Genomic DNA, 22209 nt, shown 5'->3' on the forward strand with positions numbered 1-22209 from the left:
GTGGACATCCTTGTCTTGTTCCTGATTTTAGCGTGAAAGTTTTCAGTTTTTGACCATTTAGTATGATGTTAGCTGTTGGTTTTTCATAGATAGCCTTAATCAGGTTAAGATGAAGACCTTCTATTCCAATTTTCTGTAGGGTTTTTATCATGAATGGGTGCTGGATTTTGTTGAATGCTTTTTCTGCATCTATTGAGATGATTGTCATTCAAGAGATGCAGGTGAAAACAATACTGAGATTCCACCTCACCCCAGAAAGAATGGCTGCTATCAAGAAATCAACAAATAACAAATGCTGGCAGGGTTGTGGGGAGAAAGGAACCCTTCTCCATTGCTGGTGGGAGTGCAGACTGGTGCAACCACTGTGGAAGTCAGTATGGAGATACCTCAAAGAACTAGGATTAGAGGTCCCATTTGACCCAGCTATTCCCCTGCTGGGTATCTTCCCAAAAGAATTCAAAGAATCATACCACAGTGATATATGTGCACCCATGTTCATAGCGGCACAGTTTGTAATAGCTAAAGCTTGGAAGCAGCCCAAGTGCCCATCAACTAGAAACTGGAGGAAAATGTGTTTTTTTTTTTTTTTAATAAAATTAAGTACTACTTAACTGTAAAGAATGAAAAACTAGAGTCATTTATAACTAAATGGATGCATATCGAGGCCATACTCTTAGGTGAAATAAATAGGACACACGTGTAAATACCAAACAGTTTCACTAGTGTGAGAAACTGATAGTGTAAACAAGGGTTAAAATGATTAAAATGAATAATTGATAATTTGAAATACGAGAAAAGGTCCAAAGATGAAGGAGTGAAGGAAGGGGAAGGGGAAAGGAAAAGAGGGAAAGGAAAAACTATGAGAAAAGAAAAAAAAATGGAAATGAAATCTGTGTAAGTAGGGAAGGGTGGAGGGGGTGAAGGGTGCACAGGTAATGGGGAAAAAAATAAGAACCAAGATATATCATGTACAGGTACAAACACCCAATGATAAATGTAAATGAATTGTATACCTAAAATGTACCAATAAAGCAAAGCCTGTTAGTCAACAAGCTCAGTAATTTAAGTAGCCTCTGTAATTCAAACCTACGCCTTTGTATTGTTTCATTCTTATTTGCAAACAAGCAAAAAAGGATCACTGATATTTGAGGGAAGCCAGCAATACAAGGGATTAAAAATGTGAAAATGCACCAGGAGAAACAGGAAAAGTTTTAGGAAAGAAAAAAGAATTAAAACCTTAACTCACTAGCCTCAGAGATATCTATGAATATACTGTATGTGCAATTTAAAATCCACATATAATGAAACGTGAATATTAAATTCCAATTCAAGATGTCAGACTTGTCACATGCATTTATCTCTTTTTGCATTGAAACAATAGTAAAAGAATATAAAAAATAATAAACCCATGTAAGGAGAATATGAGATATCCAGTAGAAAATGTAAAATTAGAGTTTGTAGGGTTTAGGTGAGAAACCTAGAGAACACAGGGAAATATTGAAACTGAGTGGATGGCTCACAAGCTAGAGAAATTTGACATGATTATTAATGTGACTATAATGAGGCCCAGGGAAGGATGAATTTTAATATATTACTATAGAATTTTAGCAGGAAGGCTAATGAGAGACATAGAAAGGCCATAAGTCTATGAAAGACCATGGTGGGTGTTTTGGTAGAGGAGAGAGACTTCTTTCAAATATTAACAAAAAAATAGAGGCTGGGTAACATGAGATGGTGGGCAACCAATATACTGGGGAACTGAGTATAAGAAGAGGGGTAAAGGTTTAAAATGACTATTGAGGGAAATTATAAAGGAACTGACACAAGACAAGAAATTCTCAGTAACCGTGAGATTTCAACTCACTGGAGGCTGTCATGTATCTTAAATCTTTCCTCTTTTTTTTTTTGCTACCAGGGATTGAACTCAGGTCCTTGCGCTTTCAAGGCAGGTGGTGGAACCACTGAGCTAAATCCCTGGCCCTATGTATCTTAATGTAGGAAATTTGACTGTGATTTTCTCAAATCATGCTCAGCCTAGGATCAAGAGGCCTGAGAATGCTTGTGTAGATCCACTGAAATGATTGTTCACAGAGGACAGACAGGGAAAAGTAACATAAATGGCATTGGAAGGGAGTTGTGGGCCAAGAGGACATGTAGGAAGGTTAAAAAACAAGAAAAATTAGATCAGGATTAGTGAAAGTAAGACTATCCAGAGGTGAAAGATGTGGGGGCCATGACAACAAATAAAATAGAGTCCTAACTCACAAAGTTAGTGTATTTCATATGAGCGAGAAAATCCAAAGTATAGCTGAGGATTACAGATGACATGGGATACACATCTGTATATCATGTTCAGTATTTGTTGTATAACTATTCTCTTTATAGATGATAGAAATTAAAAATCAGAAGTGTTATATTAAAAATGAATCAAAATAGGGCCAGGGATTTAGCTCAGTGGCACAGCGGCTGCCTGGCAAGTTTGAGGTCCTAAGTTCGATCCTGGCCCTAAAAAAAAAAAAAGAATCAAAACAATTAGGATGAAAATCAGGTGTGTTCAGGTTCTCTGAAAGATGATAGTGAAATAAATATTCATAATAAGACAAATCAGAGTAAACTGTAAGAAGTTACTTTTGCAACTCAAAAGCAGTTTCTAATAGTGGTTCACATGTGGCAAATCTATTTTTGGAAAGCAATAAATAAAAAAGAGATAAGACATATGTACCCCACTAATAACTATTGATAAGGAAAAATAATTTCTACATGATCAAGCAATAGCCAAAAGATATAAAAGGATAAAAAGAAGATTCCGTCCTTGGATAAATGTACAATCCAAAGATAACATTTTATCTAGATACATTTAAGCTGTTGCATGGGCTAAATACATTAAATGGACACTGTTTTGACTATTTCTTGCTGTATAATAAACTCCAAATTTTAATAGCTTAAAACAAGAATGATTTACTACCTCTCAGGTTCTATGGGCTCAGTGGGATCAGTTGTGCCGTTCTTCTGCTCTAGGACCGGAGCTGAAGGGTCTGGGTCCTTTGGCAGGCAGTTGGTGCTGTACATAGGCGGGGACTTCAGTTGGGGCTGCTGACTAAGATGCTTCTCTAATCCTCCCTGTGGCCTCTTCATGTATCTTGGCCTTCTCACAACACCATGGCTGGGAATGAATGTTAAGAATTCTAAGTATAAGCTGAAGATCTCTTAAGACTCAGTTTTGAAAGTTATAAAAGGACCCTGTTGATACTTTTATTTGCCAAAACAAGTCTTGAATCTGACCAGATTCGATTAAGAGTAATGATGTTTGGGAGTGTCTTGAAAAATACAGTCATGTGCTGCATAATCATGTTTGATCAATGATGAACTGGGTGACCATTAGTCATGATATGTCAACTCGAATACATTAAAAAATATCTATATTAGAAAAGTGCAAACAATCAACAAGTGGGATCTCTTCTTATTAAAAAGCTTCTGCACAGCAAGAGAAACCACCAGCAGTGTGAAGAGACAACCCACAATGTGGGAAAATATTTTCATCTGCTGTTCCTCAAAGTTCTACTATCCAGAATCTATAAAGAACTTAAAAAAATCAGATCTCTCAAATTTAAAGACCCAATCTGAAAATGGGCATCTGAAATGAACAGACATTTCTCAGACAAAGAAGTAGAAATAGCAAATAAACATATGAAAAAATGTTCAACATCACTGGTCATTCGAGAGATGCAAATGAAAACAACACTGAGATTCCACCTCACTCCAGAAAGAATGCTGGTGGGGCTGTAGGGAGAGAGGAACCCTGCTCCACTGCTAGTGGGAGTGTTGACTGCTGCAACCACTGTGGAAATCAGTATGGAGATACCTCAAAGAACTAGGACTGGAAGTCCCATTTGACCCAGCTATTCCCCTGCTCGGTATCTTCCCCCAAAGAATTCAAAGAATCATACCACAGTGATATATGCACACCCATGCTCATAGCAGCCCAATTTATAATAGTTAAAACTTGGAAGCAGCCCAGATGCCCATCAACTGGAGACTGGATAAAGAAAATGTGGGGTTTTTTTTAATAAAATGGAGTACTACTCAGCCATAAAAAATGAGAAATTAGAGACATTTATAGCTACATGGATGCACATTGAGGCCATACTCTTAAGTGAAATAAATAGGACCCACATGTGTAAATACTGAATAGTTTCTCTAGTGTGAGAAACTGAAAGTGTAAATAAGGACTAAAAGGTATAATAGATAATGTGAAATAGAAAAAAAGGGGCAAAGGGGAAGGGGAATTGGGAGGGGTAGAGGAAAGGAAAGAAGGCAATGGAGTCAATATGAGAAAATAAAAAAAAGGAAACAAAGTCTTTGTAAATAGGGAGCGATGGAGGGGTTGAAGGGAGGGCAGGGGAAGGGGGAAAAATAATAACCAAGAGAGATTATGTAAAGGTGAAATTTCCAATGATGAATGTCATTATATTGTACATCTTGAAAGGTACCAATAAAATAATATTAAAAAAAGAAAAGTGCAGTTCTAGGTGTGTCTATGAATGGCTGATACCTAGGCCAGTGAACTAAGGAAAGAAGACTCACCAAAGATGTGGGTAGCACCAAACAGTAGGCTCACAGCCTGGATGAAATGAAAAGGGGAAGAAGGAAATGCTCCCATTGTTGAAGAGCTACAGTCTTCATTGTTTCATTTAGACATCATCTGCATTTGTCCAGTTTCTTTAGTCTTCCAACACAGACCCATATCAATAATTCTCCAGTGAGCTTCCAGACCTTCCACCTTGCATCCTCCATCCCTCTTGCTCTGCGACTTCCTTCTTCTTTGGCTGAGTAGCTACTGGGGCAGCCTTTGTGGACTCTCCTGACTGATTCAGTAAACCTGCTTAATAAATCCCTGTGCATAATTATACATATATTTTCTATTGACCCCTTTCCTTTAGAGAACTCTGAATAATACTGACTGCATGTAAGATGGTGGTCCCAGATTATACTGTCTACTGCCATAATAGCTGGGTTTGTTTTGTGTAAGTACACTCTAGGATGTTTATGTAATGATGAAATTGGCTACAAAGCATTTCTCAGAATATATCCCTGTCATTAAGTGACACATGACTGTATATACATATACTTTGAAATCAAAGTAATGTATGTGTATAGCTTAAGAAATAAAGCATTAAGAAGGTTTTGTATAAAAAGCAGTGATTTTCTGCCTGGCCTCCACCCTCAATTTCACTACAAAGGCAAATACTTATTTCCACTTTTAGTTCTAATGCTTGTCTCTATCAAGATCTGGCATTTGAATTATACTACTGAAAGATGAATAACTTTGTCTGTTACTATTTCATAGATGCTCCTGCATCAGAGAAAACTGATTTAGTACTGCGAGCACAATGAGTGCATCATCATGCTTGTGCATGATCATCTCCTTAGGTCTCACAGAAATAACAAGGAGGGTCCAGATGGATGCCCCTTATGTGGTGGATTGTGTCACAGGCCAGGATTATTGAGTTTAGGGAGCATGCTGTTTTATAGCAAGCAGTAAATGAGCCTGCTCTTTGACCTAGAGGAGAGATTCCTTCATTCTCTAAGGTTTCTCAAGACACACAGAGCTCGAGATATGGTTCAGGTACAGAGCAGTCAGGTATTGCATTTTTGGCACAACCAGCAAGACGCATTTGAGCATGGGAGACCTAAGGCAGAATGTTTCCCATATTTCTAAACCAAGAGTTGACAAAATTTTTCTCCAAAAGATTAGATATCAATTAGTTTAGGCTTTAGGGACACGTAAATCCAGTGTTGCATATTTTTTGCTTCGACTACTCTTTTAAAAATATATAAAGCATTATATAAAGTGTTCTTAATTTACCAAGCATGCAAAAATAGGTCATGGGTTAAATTTGGCCTGCAGCCCATTGTTGGCTGATCCCTGTTCTTAATAATGCATTTATACTGGTTTTTAATGATTTATTATTATTCACTGTGCTATCAAGAATGAAAATTGTGATTAATTTTCCTTCCTGATACTCCTAGTTATTTTCCATGGTGTTACTAATTGCCTTACTTATTTGTCTTGAAGTTTCTGCTGCCTCAAATTCTTAAAAGTTTTTAAGCTTAGTATTACATCTCTAAAATCCATTTTTCCTCGAAATTTGTCTTGAATTTCTTAACATTCCAACTCCACTATGGATCGGAATCAAACTGTTTCTATATTTCATGTCTCCTTATTTGGTTCATATCTTTCTTTTACTAAAGAATATTTTCAAATAAGAACCTAAAATTGGAAACATGGGATGTAGGTTTTCAACCTTGGCTGTTTAAAAATGTTTTTATTGCACACTAGTTCATAGTTGCTATGGTGTAAGTATGAAGTGTCTCCCAAAGACTCACACTTTGAAGACTTGATTCTAATGCAGCAATACTGAAAAGTGGGGCCCAAAATGTTATTAGAACATGGAAGCATTATAAGGTGACTAACACAATAGTTTTGTGGATACTGAATTCTAGGTTGAAGGAAGGAAAAATTTGAAAAATACTTTCAAAATTATGAAGGTATTTTATCATTTTTAGCCTCTAGTATTATTGGTAAGATATTCTAATTTTAATTTAATTCTTGTTCCTCTTTAACTATTATCTAGATTAAGATGTATGGAGTGGGCTGCACTTAAGGTCAGCTGCTCTGTCTGCCTTGAAAAATCCTATAGATGTCTGGGACTATGAACTTTCAATTATAATAGAGTATGGAAAAAAGGATGTAGTAAAGGTACTCTGTGATGTAATTAAGCATGCGAACCATCAAATAGGAAAATTATCCTGAATTATCTGGGTGGATCCAGTGAATCACAGGAGATCTTAAACGCAGAAGTTTCTTTTGCTGGATTGAGAATGATAAGGCAGAAGGGAAAGTGAGAAAAATTCGAAGCATGACATAGGCTTAGCTTACTGGATGCCTGGAAAGTATGCATAGGAATAGAGGGAGCCTCTAAGATTCACAACTGTCTCAGCAAGGAAATGAGGGTTCATTCCTACAGCTTTCAGAAACTGAACTCAACCAAAAAACTCCTGAAGGAGGTCGGAGGTATTAGGTCTTTCCAAGTGTTCAGGGAGGATAGCACCTCTGCAAACACCTCTATTGCAGCCCCCTTAGACTATAAGCAGAAGCCTAGTTGTGCCTACTTTGACTTCTGAGCTACAGAAACTGAGATGAGAATTTGTATTTTAATTCACTAAGCACCTAGTGATTTGTTATTGCAGTAATAGATAACTAATACAGAAAATTATTAGTTGATATCTGAATGGAAAAAAAAGTTAATGGCTCTTTCCTATTTTCTGCTCCAAACAGAATATCTGCCTGCAAGTTTACTTTCCAACCAAGCCAAAAATCAACAACAGCTTCAACAGCAGCAACAACAATGACACGTAGCTTCTCAAAGGAAATATAACCATCTGCATTCCACAGAGGAGCTTTCAGGGGCTTCAAAATTTCAGACCTCCAAATTTCGTCTGGGCCCTCAGTATGGTGTCCAGTTTCCTATTTTCATGCTTTAAACCAAAATGTGCCAATGAACAATTCCAAAGAACAAAAAGTAGTCTTTCCTAGACTAATTAAGTGGAAAACGTGGAAAAAAAGGCACTCATGCATGAGAAAGAAAAAGAGAGAGAGGAGATAGAAAATTCAGCTAATAGAAAAGACCTTCTTGAAATTTAATAGAAAATATGCAATAACAAAACACTAATTAATATTCTAAAGTTAACTAAGAAGATTGTATTGATGATGCAGTGTTGGATACAAAACCAAAGCAAACCAAAACACTTTTAAGGCACAGAAAAGACACGTTAGACAAAAGAATCTTAGGAAAGCAAAATGTGACATTGACAGAATATGAACAATTGAAGGGTTGTGGAAAAACAGAGATACCTTCTACCAGGTAAAAACAATAGAAAAACACATAAAAAACCCAATTGGAAATACACAAGAAACAATTATATATTAAAAGATCAAACCAGGAGCTTGATATCCAGTTTTTAAAAGTTTCTAAAAGTGAGAATAAAGAAGCATAAGCAAGGGAATTTTGAAAGTAATAATACAAAATCTTTTTCAAAATTTTCAGAGTATTTGTTTGTAGATTAAAAGACTAAATATAGGTATATAATTTTCCCCTTTATATGCCACCTGGATAGAAAGAAAAGGAATTTCTTAGTGCTCATCTCCCTCTCTCTCTCTCTCTCTCTCTCTCTCTCTCTCTCACTCTCTTCTTGTCTTGGTGCTAGGGATTAAACTCAGGACTTCATGCATGCTAGGCAACTGCTCTGCCACTGAGCTACATCCCCAACCTGTTAGACTTTTCTTTTTGATTGATATATAAGAATTGTATTTATGGAGGGACAATGGGCTGTTTTGATTTATATGTACATTGGATAATGATCAAATCAAGGTAACCAGCATATCCATCACATTAAACTTTTATTATTTTTTTATGGTGAGTACAGTCAAAATCCTCTCTTGCCATGCGATTTTGCTTACATGAAGCTGCTTTGGAGAAAAACTGTGAGAAAATAGAGAAAAGAAAGTAAAGAAGTTCTTCCACATTCATGAGACCACAGGGGCCACTTTTCTAGTTCCCCTGGTTTTGGGCACATTCACTGTTTTCTCCTGGCTGCAAAGCAACTTGTGACCAACCAAAGCTCCATTGGGTTTATGTTGGGAGATGAGACAATAAAAATTAAAACAGACACGTAATGTGCCTGATTAGGTTTACTTTTTAGGTTTTAGTATCCCTGTCCAATTTGTCATTTCAGAGTCCTCAGATTTTGCTTTTCTTACTTAAACCAGAAATTTCTGGCATAGTTAGTGGGAGAAATAAGCAGTGACACACTCCTTCTTAGCTACCTCAGGAAATCTAAACTAGAGTTTAAATACTTAAAAACCTTTCATATACAATGAAAAAATCCAGCTGAGTGAAAGAAATACAAGACAAGAAAAAGTATACAGCTATATGTAGAAATATTAATTAAGTAAATAATTAAATCAACAATGACTTAAATTCCACCTAGTGTATGGGCAGGACACATCATCTTGGGAATAGTTAAACTCTTAACAAAGCACGTTAGTAAAGAAATACAATCCTTGACATGAGGATAAATGTGGAGGCATCAGAAGTGATAAGGTGCTTGAGAAGATACATTACAAAGACCTGCAGATTTCTGAAATTTTGACCTCAACATGTTAAGGAGAGTTGTCAGGGAAAGACTGCTGTTTATACATCTTTGTCTCTTTCTGAGTGCTAATTATAACCTTAGGAGTTGCAGAAATGACATAAGTGTGCAAACAAAGGTTCAGCTGATGACAATTGATGTGAAGTGATTAAACTGACATGAAAAGGGTCAAGTGAGTCCTGTCATAACCACTGTCATCAGAGGTTGAGCATTTTGTAGGGAAAGTAGACTGAAGTAGATGAAGGCAAAAACCATCATATATCGTTAAGGATATTAGTTTTGGAAAAAAACAGAGGGAATGAAGGAGACTAGCAAAGAGTAGTGACAGAACCAAAAACAATTTTGTCAAAAAAACAATAACCACCAGCAGTTTATGGTGTTTGGAAGTTTTGGCACTAGTTTTAGCAGTACTTGGAGAAATGAATTTTTAAAATACTCTAATATTTTATATATATATATAATCTATTTATCATAAAGCTTGAACATTAATAGAAAAATATTTTCATCATTGCTACTTTTATTTAACAGATTTTGCTCATTGTTTCCTTGCGTCAAACAACAATATAGGAACAATTTGATGAATTAGCCTTTTGTTTTTAAGTAATCTTACACACAGGTTTTAAAACAAAGAAAGTTTATTTGAACTTATTTGAACAAGTCCCAAAATCTTTTCATTATATTTTTATTAAAGTTAAACTATGTGTAAAAACTTCTCTGGGGAAAGATTATTTTAGTAGGACTCTAAGTGGACTAACCCTAAGAAAAAGTTGTGAAATTGTACTACACCAAAGAACTCTGACAATAGGTACATTTAGGAGAAACAGGGCAGGTGGAGTGACTAACAATCCCTGTTTGGACTGGAGAGTTTTCTGCAATCCAAGATCCTCATTGCCAATATTAAGAAAGTCCTCAGAAAATTAGTGTGGTCAGGGAGGGGAAGGGGAAAGGAAAGAATGGAAAGGAAAAACTATGAGAAAAGAAAAAAAAATGGAAATGAAGTCTATATAAATAGGGAAGGGTGGAGGGGGTGAAGGGCGCACAGGTAATGGGGAAACAATAGGAACCAAGATACATCATGTACAGGTGCAAACACCGAATGATAAATGTAAATGTATTGTATACCTAAAATGTACCAATAAAAGAACTTAAGAAAAAAAAAAGAAACTTAATCTGGTCACTCTAACGGCAAGCAACAAAGGGATGACAATATTTGCAACATGTCTTTCTGACAAAGAATTCAACAACTGAGACAGTCTGCATCCACATAGTTTAATTCTGAGCACTGAAAATAGACCACTTAACATTTGTTCTGAACTTTTGCCAAAGAAGAAAGATAAGACTGCAAATCAATAAATAAGAAAATTACTTGCTTCAGAATTTAGGAAAACTGTTCAAACAGTAGATTGCTTCTCTGGAAGAGCCGTCTCCTTCCCAGGATAGTACTTTTCTCACCTGGTCCCAAAGCTCACAAAAACAACTCTGTATTTAGGAAGACTCACTTCAAGACTCTCATATTGTTGTGGCCAGCAAATCTATACTATTTTATCATAAAAATTTCCCAGTCCCTCTCAGATGTCCATATTCAAAGATTCTGCTAAAATTACTTTATTTTACATTATAAACCCCACCAACTATCCGTTTCTTTTTTTTCCCCACAAATAAACCAAATTTAATAGATACTATTTTGTATTTATATAGCACCTTTCTCAAGAACCTTAAATGCTTTACAGACATTATTTCCAATTAATCTCCACAACAACCCTGTGAGGTAGGTATTACCTCCTTTTTACAAGACAGACTGAAGCACAGAGAGGTTAGGCGACCCACCCATGGTCACACAGTTAAGTTCACTGAAGAGCTAGGACCTGAGCACCTTAGCCTCCCAGCTCCCAGCCAAACACCTTGTGGAAGAATCTTTAATGAAAAGCATCTTTAAAATAACGCATCAAGAGTAGTACATTATGGAAATGAGGTCTTCCTACTGCCATCAAAGAAAGAAAACAACCTATATTGATGGTTAAAGCCACAAGACCCATGGAGCACATCTTCCCTCCCCTTTCCTAAGCCTTCTGGCTCCTATAGTTGGTAAAATTTCCAAGACAGAAGCCATATGACTTAGAAGTGGAACTTAATTTAGAATATTTACTTTTAGTTAAGATAATTTATAGAAATCTTTATTCCAATATACAAAATATGGGACAGCTGTCCCAACAAACATGTACATAGTTATATAGCAAATCAGCCCCATTCACAATCTTAACCTTCCCTTCATTTTAATCACAGCCAACACACACAACCTCACAATGCTTTCTAGATGGGTCACTTTTCTGACTTACTATACTTGTATTTTTATTTCCCCAACCCTAACCATATATATTTTACAAGTATATTGAGTTTCTGATAAGCTTCAAAACAATTTACTTACATCCAGGTGGACTAAGAGTAAAAAATAAATTTAGAACCATCACTCATAGTCCCTCCTATGACAAATCATACGATGAAATACAGTGTAAATGTGAACAAAGTATATGACGATCATGGAACTCAATACAAATGTTAGAAGTTGCTATAACATGAAATTTAACTTGCTTTGCCTGTATGGATTTTTTAAATGCAAAAATGCACAAAACCCAATACAGTATTTCAATGCTGTACCTTTGTGCAAGCGACTTCATCTATCTTTATACTTGCTGTGGCCTAGCTGATGTTAAAGCTAACTGCGCTTCACCAAATCCTTTTTCTTTACAGAAACCTGTAAAAATACAACTTTAAATTCCACAACAATTTGGTTTAAGCTCTCAAAATACAAGCTCTTCTACTCCTCTGACTTCTACCATGTTCTTGGTTGTTGATTCTCTGTGTAATGTTGGCGGATCAGGCAGGCTATGTGTAATTTGTACAAAACAACTTCAGCTAGGGTAAGAGAAGCTGTACCCTAAAAATGAATTGGTCAAAATATTTTTTGATATTTAGTGAAAATACAAAATATAATTTTCTCTCAGCACATCTGTCTAAGCAGCCCAATTAGCTAAGTAACCCTGTTAACAATCTGTTTATGGGACAAATAGGTGAAGTCATTTCCTAAGCTAAAAGATACGGATAAGAAATGTTAATAGAAGCACAAGAAACACCTTTTTTTGTCAACAGTTTTAGTAAAATAACTTTAGAAAACTAAAAAAATTACTCCTTTTGATAAGAAACATCCAATGCCTAATTGCTATTATTTTGAAAGTAATTTTCAATTATTCTCTGCAAGTTACATTCTTCCACTGTCAGACAACTTACTGATGCATGGAAAAATATCAACTGCAATGGTGTACATACATTTTACATTACACATATTACTTCTTAAAACCCCCAGCAAACTAAAAAATATAAATTTTAATTTCTAAACGTTCTTCCAATCAATCTGTAAAGTCACAGGGGGAAAAATGGCTTTTTAAAAAAATTACTGCCTATCTAAATAAAATGTAATCTTCAGAAGGTGCTTTTGGCCACAATCCAGGCTGCTAGGGTTATGATGAATATATTACTTTTTAACCAAAGTTAAAAAACAAAAGACATTTGAAAATAACTTCGATGACATTAATTTTCCAAGCAAGGCTCAATTTGAAACATCAGAATATTTAAGAATTCTAAAGACCAGTACATCACCACTACACCAGAATTTCTTTTAATCATTCCAACAACTCTAGGGAATTTTTAAAATTTTATTTTACTGAAATTAAAGCTGAATAAAATAAATGACTTATAAACTATGACAAAAGAACAAAAATTGAGCCAGAGATATCAGTTCCTCCTGAAAAAGAATATTTACCTCCTCTCATTGCAATTTTTCTCAAGATCTCTTAGTGATTTCAGATAGAATTTAAAATTCCCCTTAAAAACAGAAACAAACAGAGTATTTAAACTGACAAAACTAATAAAAAATAGGCTAAAATTTACTGACAGAATCATGGGTGCTTCATACAATAATTAAGACTCTACCAGTTTTAAGTAAAATAAATAAGAAAAAAAATATAATTACAAAGCCAGTCTTTCCCCTTGGCGAAACAAAAAGCCACTTCTGACCAATTGTTCCTACATATACATACACTGTATATTATTATAAGCTTCTTCAGAGAAGCAAAACATATTTGTCTTACTGACACTGGATTCTACTTTGTTAGGTTTGTACATCAGGAAGGTAACTGCAAGTGTTGGGCTCAAAAGTATTCTGGTTTATTTTTGAAAAGACACTGAATACGCTTCTACACATACTAACCCCGGGTATCTGTGCAGTGTGTTCAGAATCATCTCCTTACATTATCGATACAAGCCAGCACATGTTCCGATTCTTCCTACTGTACCCCCAAGGAATTCAAATTACTATTGGTGCAATTTATAAAGAGAAAATGTGTGTCAATAACTGGAAGGATGTTTTACAAGAGGAGCTGTTATCTCTGATTTCATGTCCTTGTTGTATGGAACTGCACAGACAGCATGATACCTGAGCAAATAAAATCAGCACCACGATAGGAAGGGCTTGTTAATCCATAGTGTTTGCTTTATTGTGTGCAAAGTATGCTACTGCCCCCTGAGCTTCCTGCACTTCTCTTTTCTTGAAAAATCAGTGCTTGATCCTTTCCAAAATAACCAGAGAAGAAACGAGGCAGAAAGTATCTCTTCATCATGGTCCTCCTCAGTCCCGAGACTGATAGAAAAAGATGTAACCAGACTCAGAGTTCTTTGAAATATCTGATGTCAACCCGTAAAATTCTTCAATAGCTTGTGCATCTATTTTTTCTACAATGTCATCATCAAAAACCAACCAAAAATCATCTCTTCACTATTGCAATATAAGGTCCTCGATTGGGACCACTTCCGCAGTGAACCACAACCGCAACAAGGTCGTACATTCGGTCAGGGTTGGTTGCATCACCTGAAGTGTTAAACAGACAGACGGAGTTCTAAAGGAAAAACTACCCGATAAGAAAGTTTTGCATATCAATGAAGCTGATCCATATATTTAAATCTCTTCAGATGTAGAGCTAGAATCATGGGCAGTTTTTTAACTTTCATCCGTTTGTGTGCTTCCTGTTTGCTGCGACTCTTCACAGTAATATCTGTATTCATTGCACAGAGTTTCTGTGTTGCTAAAACCCTTTAAACAGTAATTGATGTGTTTTGTTCCACGTCAACAGAAAGGTCTAAAAAAATCTTCATCTTTGCTGCTTATAGTTTCACAAGTAAGACATCTGGTTTTGTTAGTTAATGTTCCCCGAAAAATCTCATGAACCCATGTAGGGTCTGGTGTGCTGGTATTATTTTCATTATCAATGTTACCGTTAGGTAAGCGACCATTTTGTTTCTCCTGTTTTCTTTCTTCTTGTAAAATATCAGCAATTGTATTTAGTAGGTAATTTAAGTATTCATGGTCATCTTGTTGCAGACAGTTATCAAAAAGCTCTACTATGTGCCAGGAACTGGATTATGTGCTGGGAATACAATGGTGAGCAAAAGCAAACGGGTTCCCTCCGTCCTGGAACTGACAATCACTTTCCTTCCGTAATCTCGGGATGAACTTCTCAAGAGGTATTACTCTGACCTTTTTCTTCTGAGTGGCTATGCTGGGGAAGAGATCTGCTAAGCACGTAAGAAGGTTTCCTTCTTCCTAGGTTGACTCTTGTTTGCTAGAACTTTTCCCCAAAATGGACGACAAAAACAAAGTGCTTAAAGGACTGAATTGCAGGGCCGGGGGATTTAGCTCAGTGGTTCCACTACCTGCCTCGCGTTTACGCTAGGTCTGGAGTTCGATCCCTGGTACCAAAAAAAAAAAAAAAAAAAAAAAAAAAAAGAACTGAATTGCAGTAGCAGGTATTCCCAAAACTGACTAATCCAAAATAGTGCTCGTTGACTGGAAACTGCCCTGGACCAATCTCTTTCTCTAATGCTGAGGCATTGGCGCCCAAGGTACAGATGGAGGCGAATTTGGAGACTGTCATTGGGATTTCCATCCGCCCAGCGTCATCTTCCACACAATCACCCCGGGGGCGGGGACGGGGGAGGAGGGCAGCCGGGCTGCCCGCTTGCACCGCACCCCGCGGGCTGACCCCGAGCCGCCGCGGACCCACGCACCGAGCCTACCTAGCCGCCGCAGCCGTCGTAGGGACGACGCTGCCCGCGCTCCGGCACTCCAGGCCTCCGGGCCCCAACCCCCGCCTGCCGGCCGCCCGCCCCCGGCTCCGCCCCTGCGCCGGGCCCAGTTATCCACTCTGACTTTCCTTTTCTGAAACTGAAAACTGTCAAAGTGGTGCTGTCCATTATACAATATGTTACATATTGGTTTGATCATCAGGTTATTCTATTCTATCTATTAAGAGTAGAAAAGAGAAAATATTTTATGTCACATAATAGAATAATATGTAGCAAATCAATGAGCCACAGATATATCTAACAATATGGATTACATAATATTGAGGGAAATATTATGTAATTATGATAAACATAATATCGAGAGAGAGAAATTAGTCACAAAATATAACCTATTGCTCAACTCCCTTCATATAGATTTTAAAACAGTCTGAATTAATCTCTGAGGTTAGATATCAGGATAATGGTTACCTTTGAGCAGTTACAACTGGGACAGATCTGGACAAGCTCCTGGGACATTAGTTATGTTCTTATTTTTGAACTAGGTGATGATTACACAGGTGGCCTCTTTAGTAATAATTGAGCTTTATATTTATTATATACTTTTATTTCCATAATATATTGCAATTATCTATCGCTTTATAGCAAATCATTCTAATCTTAGTGGCTGGAAACAAGATTAGTGGGGCTTTTCGTTTGATTTTCATGAATCTGCAATTTGGACAGCATTGAGCAGGGGCAGCTTGTCTCTGCCCCTTGATTTAGCAGCTGGGTTGGGTTGAGGACTGAGGGTGATTGGAAGGCTGCAATCATCTGAGGACTCCACTCATACATGTGGCAGTTAAGGCTGATGGCTGGCTGGGACCTCATGTAGGCTATGGGGCAGAATATCTACATGTGGCCTCTCCATATGGCTGCTTGGCTTCATCAGAGCAAGTGGCAGAGTTTCAAGAGAACAAGATGGTTAGACATGGTATTTGCATGATCTAATGACTTAGCATCATTTATACCATACTCCAGTAGTTAGGGCAATCACAAAATCTATCCGGGTTCAAAAAAAGGGACTTAGGTCTCACTTCTCAGTGAGAGATGAATGATAATATCTCTTTTAGGAAGAACAAGTGAGATGGCATAGATTATTATGGCCTTCTTTGGTGAAGACAACTTGCAGCATTGCATTACACTTAGAAAAGAAAGAACTCATTGTAGACATTGTAAGCTTAAAAAATATAAAATAGCAACCCCTGGTGGTTATTTTAAAGTAGAGAGCGTCCAGAGGAGAAACAATGTCTTGAAGGTGGAATGCAACTACCAGACGTCAATTCTCACAAAGTAATTTATCTACTTATTTGTTAAAAACTCATTGATCATTCAATGTTTTCCAGCTCCTGGGTGATATAAAAATGAGTAACGTTAGCTCACATAATATTGCAAACAGCTTCACGATAAGGTTAATGCTGTTATTTAACTTTTGGAGCATGCAGGGTGTTAGTATAGCAGGGAAATCTTAAAAGAGCTGTCCTCAGATCTTTGGGATCCAAGGTACCTTACAGTATTTCCTAACACATTGCTGGCCCAGGTATTCTGATTCTGCGGCCTATTAAGTCAATGTCTGCTTATTGTTTGAATCTGGTGTGCAAATCTGTTTAACACTTGCACCTGGCAAGCCCCATTATTGCTTTTTGCATTACCATTGATTTAAAAAAATCATGGCATTTGACTTCTCAAGGATACCACTCTAGAGGGTGTGGAGATTTAGTGAGAATTAAAGTAAACTGGGGCAATGTATTTGGTTACAGAATAGCAATGTGTCCTACTAAGGGCAGCTTCTCTGTCAGGGGAAAGCTATATTTAACTCACTCTTTCTTAATTGCTTTGATGTCATTCTATGAGCATTGAAATTTAATCTCATTGGAAACTTTCTCTTTTTATAGATCCAAAACCTTTTTCAGATTTTAAAAAAATGCATTTACCTCATTTTAGCAAAGAACAAATATTCTATTACGCAAAAGAACAGTAATAGGTAACATTATTTAAAAATGATACATGTTTTGCAATATCTAAAACATGAAGCAGATAAGCAAATAAATTTCAATAAGTTTAGTATACTGCACATTTGCGTCCTTTTTCATAAACTCAAGTAAAGATGGGGTACAGAATATATTTGTGTAAACTTGGAGAACTAGTCTAGCAGGATGCCACAAAGAAAGGAGGATCCGAAGATTTTTCAGAGGGTAACACAGGTAGTATTTATAGTTATGTGTTTGTATTCATGACATATAGGCTGTATGGATGTGATGATCCACTTGTAAAAGTTTTCTTTATTTGCAGCATGCAGGAGCATCTTTAGCTGGACAGCTACTGTGACCCTTTCTGTAGAATATTTGTGAATCTTTAGAAACTATGCAGAGTCACCTGTTAAAAGGCAGTAACCATACAGAAGTGAATATTGGCAGGGTATGTGGTAGGTAATTCCACTGAAATAAAAATGTCTTCTTGTCTGCTGGGCAATTGCAGTGAATCCCCTGACCTTCTGCCTCAGTCTTTTCCATTGTTAGAATACTTCTCACTGGTTTGAGTCCAAATCTTCTTCCCAATTATTTCTCTTTAGATTGATAAATGAAAACTGACCTTAGGATGAGTAAATGTGCTCTTTTTTCAAATCCATGAAGACAATTTTCATGTCTACTTGTATACAGCAAACTATTTAGACATTTCTATATTGTTCGGCCCCTTCCTATGTGTTTTTGGCCACTTCTATTGTTTTTCTATAATTAGTGTAGGAAGACTCACTACTCTTGTCAAAAAATAATAAATAAGCAAACAAGAAAAGTGCCCATTCTAGGTACTATATTAGGTACTTTAAAAATACTTATTTTCAGCTCAGTGGTTTCGCTGCCTGCTGTGCAAGTGCAAGGATCCGAGTTCGATCCCTGGTACCAAAACAAAACAAAACAAAACTTATTTTCATTTGATTTTTGCAGTAATCTGAAAAAAGGACTGACATTAGTTAGAGTGGCAGTTTCAATCTCGAATGGGAACCACAGCCTCCTAGAGGGCATGTTGAAACACAGATTCTGCATTTTATTCCTGAGTTTCTCATTCAGTATGTTTGGAGAGAGGCCTAAGAATATGCAATCCTAACAGCCTCAGGTGCTGTTGGTGCTGCTGATCTGAGAATCACATTTCAAGAATCACTGGTTTTGACACTGTATCTTTGACAAAGGAGCCAGACACCTTCACTGGAGGAAAGATAGCCTCTTTAATAAATGGAGCTGGACAAATTGGGTTTCAACTTGCCGAAGACTAAAACTAGACCTATATGTCTCACCATGCACTAAACTAAAATCTAAATGGATTATAGATCTATATATAAAAACATAAACGCTGAGCCAGCTGGAACAGAGGTTAGGAAGAACTCTTGAAGACATTGGTGTAGGAAAAGACTTTATGAACAAAACCTCAGTTGCCCGTGAACTAGCATAAACAATCAACAAGTGGGATCTCTTCTTACTAAAAAGCTTCTGTACAGCAACAAAAACCACCAGCAGTGTGAAGAGACAATCCACAATATGGGAAAAGATCTTCACCTGCTCTTCCTCAGACAAAGGTCTACTATCTAGAATATATAAAGAACTTCAAAAAAATCAGACCTCCCAAATTGGAAGACCCAATCCAAAAATGGGCATCTGAAATGAACAGACATTTCTCAGACAAAAAAGTAGAAATAGCAAATAAACATATGGAAAAATGTTCAACATCACTGGTCATTGGAGAGGTGCAAATAAAAACAATGCTGAGATTCCACCTCACCCCAGAAAGAATGGCTGCTATCATGAAATCAACCAGTAACAAATGCTGGCGGGGCTGTGGGGAAAGAGGAACCCTGCTCCACTACTGGTGGGAGTGTAGACTGGTGCAACCACTGTGGAAATCAGTATGGAGATACTTCAAAACACTAGGATTAGAGGTCCCATTTGACCCAGTTATTCCCCTGCTGTGTATCTTCCCAAAAGAATTAAAAGCATCATACCACAGCAATATATGCACACTCATGTTTATAGAGGCACAGTTTGTAATAGCTACATCTTAGAAACAGCCCAAATGTCCATCAACTGGTGACTGGATAAAGAAGATGTGGTTTTAAAAAATAAAATAAAATAAAATGGAGTACTACTCAACCATAACAATGAGAAAGTAGAGACATTTATAGCTAATTGGATCCACATTGAGGTCATACTCTTAAGTGGAATAAATAAGACACACGTGTAAATACAAAATAGTTTCTCTGGTGTGAGAAAATGAAAGTGTAAATGAGGACCAAAATGTATACTAGATAATGTGAAATAGGAAGAAAAAGTCCAAAGGGGGAAGGGGAAGGGGAAGTTGTGGGGGGGGGGGTGGCTGTAGGGGAAAGGAAAGAAGGGAACGGAAAAAATATGAGAAAAGGAACAAATAGAAACAAAGTCTTTGTAAGTAGGGAGGGGCAGAGTGGCTGAAGGGAAAGTAGGTGAATGGGGAAAAAATAAGAACCAAGATACATCATGTAACTGTACAAATTTCCAATGATGAATGTCATCATATTATATACCTAAAATATACCAATAAACTTAATGAATTTAAAAAAAAAGAATCATTTGTTTGGAGAGTTCCCCAGTGCTAGTGTCAAGGTCCTATAGTTGCATCACAGCAGTTCTCTGGTGATTAACAGAGAGAGAAAGCATTGTCTTCCCAGGAAGCCTACCCAGACATAGTGATTCTCCTTATCACCTCTACACCACCTTTCAATGTTCCCTCCTTACCACCACTGCAAGACACCACATTTTGAATCCCATTGTCCACTACAACTATTTTAGTTAGAGTATTTATGTATTATAATATTTGTTAATTTTTTCCCTTTTCTCCTGCAAGTCTGTTGACTTTTTGAGGGCAGAAGTCATTTGATATCTTTTTGTACTCTTGACAGCTAGCAAAGTGTCTGTCATTGAGCAAAAGCTCAATTTTAGAAAGAATGAAGGAATAAATACGGCATGGTAATTACATTGCTAGGTCCCAGAAAGCTATGAAAGTAGCTAGTATGTCTTTAACAACATAAAAATTAAAAAATATTTGAAAGGTGCAGGCTGAAATGAAAGAAAAATCATAAAGAAAAAGCAAATTTTCAAATTCATATCAAAAAGTCATTTGAATAAATACAAAATAGAGACAAATAGTCTGTTGAAATTGGTGTGGAAAATTCTTATAGGTTTTTGTTCAATCTGAATCAATAGTACAGATCTTTGACAAAGGAGCCAAACACCCTCACTAGACGAAAGATAGCCTCTTTAATAAATGGTGCTGGAAAAATTGGGTTTCAACTTGCCAAAGATTAAAACTAGACCTACATCTCTCACCATGCACTAGCTAAAATTGAAATGGATTAAAGATCTAAATGTTGAAACAGAAACACTGAACTGGCTGGAACAGAGGTTAGGTAGAACTCTTGAAGACATTGGTGTAGGAAAAGATTTCACGAATAAAACCTCAAGCAATCAACTAGCACAAACAATCAACATGTGGGATCTTGAAGAGACAACCCACAATGTGGGAAAAAATTTTCATCTGCTGTTCCTCAAAGTTCTACTATCTAGAATCTATAAAGAACTTTAAAAAAAATCAGACCTCCCAAATTTAAAGACCCAATCCAAAATTGGGCCTCTGAAATGAACAGACATTTCTCAGACATAGAAGTGGAAATAGCAAATAAACATATGAAAAAATGTTCATCACTGGTCATTCGAGAAATGCAAATGAAAACAATGCTGAGATTCCACCTCACTCCAGAAAGAATGGCTGCTATTGTGAAATAAACCAGTAACAAATGCTGGCGGGGCTGTGGGGAAAGAGGAACCCTGCTCCACTGCTGGTGGGAGTGTCGACTGCTGCAACCACTGTGGAAATCAGTATGGAGACACCTCAAAGAACTAGAACTGGAAGTCCCATTTAACCTGTCTATTCCCCTGCTGGGGATCTTTCCCAAAGAATTAAAAGAATCATACCACAGTGATATATGTGCACCCACGTTCATAGCAGCACAATTTGTAATAGCTAAAACTTGGAAGCAGCCCAATTGCCCATCAACTGGAGAATAGATAAAGAAAATGTGGTTTTTAAAATAAAATGGAGTACTACTCAGTCATAAAAAATGAGAAATTAGAGACATTCATAGCTAAATGGATGCACATTGAGGCAATACTTTTAAGTGAGATAAATAGCACACACATGTATAAATACCAAATAGTTTCTCTAGTGTGACAAACTGAAAGTGTAAATAAGGACTAAAAGGTATAATAGATAATGTGAAGTAGGAAAAAAAGGGGCAAAGGGGAAGGGGAAGTGGGAGGGGTAGAGGAAAGGAAAGAAGGGAATGGAATTAATATGAGAAAAAGAAAAAATGGAAACAAAGTCTTTGTAAATAGGGAGAGATGGAGGGGTTGAAGGGAGGCCAGGAGAATCGGGAAAAAATAAGAACCAAGAGAGATTATGTAAAGACACAAATTTGTAATGATGAATGTCATTATATTGTATACCTAAAATGTACCAATAAAATTAATTAAAAAATAGTACAGGGTAGTTGTTAGAAAAAATTAATACAACCATTATATAGAGAGAAATAGTATATTGAGATTTAATGCAGTCATAGTATTTGCCACTTCTTATTTTAAAGAGAAGGGCATTGATTGAAAGAAAAGAGGGTAGCAGGAGGCTGGGCTCATGTTTCCAATACTTTGTTTTTATACCAAAGCAAGACTGTCTGTAAAGTACATTGACTTTTATTTTTTCAGGAAGATTTCCTTTTTTCTTCTTAATTTCAGAGCAGCAAAC

At 36.7% G+C, this 22209-nt stretch overlaps 1 pseudogene; it reads right to left on the reverse strand.

The window, feature by feature from the left end:
• Positions 1–13729: 13729 nt before the first annotated feature.
• LOC101720738 (ubiquitin carboxyl-terminal hydrolase 12-like) lies at positions 13730–15324 on the reverse strand (annotated as a pseudogene).
• Between the last annotated feature and the right edge of the window lie 6885 nt (positions 15325–22209).

Source organism: Heterocephalus glaber, unplaced genomic scaffold (assembly GCF_053883595.1).
Source record: "Heterocephalus glaber isolate CG9 unplaced genomic scaffold, H.glaber_assembly_v1.0 deba00001553, whole genome shotgun sequence".
Taxonomy (NCBI): domain Eukaryota; kingdom Metazoa; phylum Chordata; class Mammalia; order Rodentia; family Bathyergidae; genus Heterocephalus; species Heterocephalus glaber.